The sequence below is a fragment of the Pygoscelis adeliae genome, unplaced genomic scaffold (assembly GCF_000699105.1).
Source record: "Pygoscelis adeliae isolate BGI_AS28 unplaced genomic scaffold, ASM69910v1 Scaffold911, whole genome shotgun sequence".
Classification (NCBI taxonomy): domain Eukaryota; kingdom Metazoa; phylum Chordata; class Aves; order Sphenisciformes; family Spheniscidae; genus Pygoscelis; species Pygoscelis adeliae.
The window spans coordinates 235,117-235,932 of record NW_008824016.1 but is presented as its reverse complement, the minus strand read 5'-3'; positions in this window follow the sequence as shown (position 1 = coordinate 235,932).

Here is an 816-nt window from a genome sequence, read left to right as displayed (position 1 = left end):
ATATATTTGAGGTTACGCAGTTATATTTAAAACCAGCTGTTTGGGTCCCCCCCCCCCCATCAAAACTGGCATCTAGACGTCCCAATCCAAATTTTACTGAGGCAGTAAAGCTTCTCTGAAGCTCGCATTGATTTTAGTAAGATCTTGGGAGCTCAACACTTCCAACAGCCACTTGGGTTTGGCACATAGGTGCTCAGATAAGAACTTGAGTTTTGAAGTTTTTGAGCTATAACGTGTCTTTTTTGCTGAATTGATTTGTTTTAAAATGGGAAAAGAGGATTCATAATTAAGTTTTTTTTTCTCTTAAGTTCTTTTCCTAACTTTAGAGTAATTCTTGAAATGAAATTATTAGATCTGGCAAAGGGCATGAAAAAAGAAAGGAAACTCACATTTTACCAAGAAGTAGAAATTCTTCTAACAAATGCTGAAGTATGAAGAAACAAAGAAAAATTTCATGATTCTCCCCCCTCAAAAGAACCCACCAAACCCTAGAAAGAAAATCCTTTGCTTTCCTAAATGCTTTCCCCAACAAAACTTCATCACCTTGTCTTTCCATGCTATGCGCTCTCTCTCCTATTTTCCTAAATGCAAATCATACACATGCAGACATACACACACAAGCATATCCATGTCGACAACTATTTTTATAAAGCAACGTGCTAGATACTCAAGTATTTAGAGGATTTGAATTCAAATGCTAACACTGTGCCTAGGATCCATCTTCTAACTTGTGATGCCCATCTACAAGAAGGGCCGGAAGGAGGATCCGGGGAACTACAGGCCTGTCAGCCTGACCTCGGTGCCGGGGAAGATCAT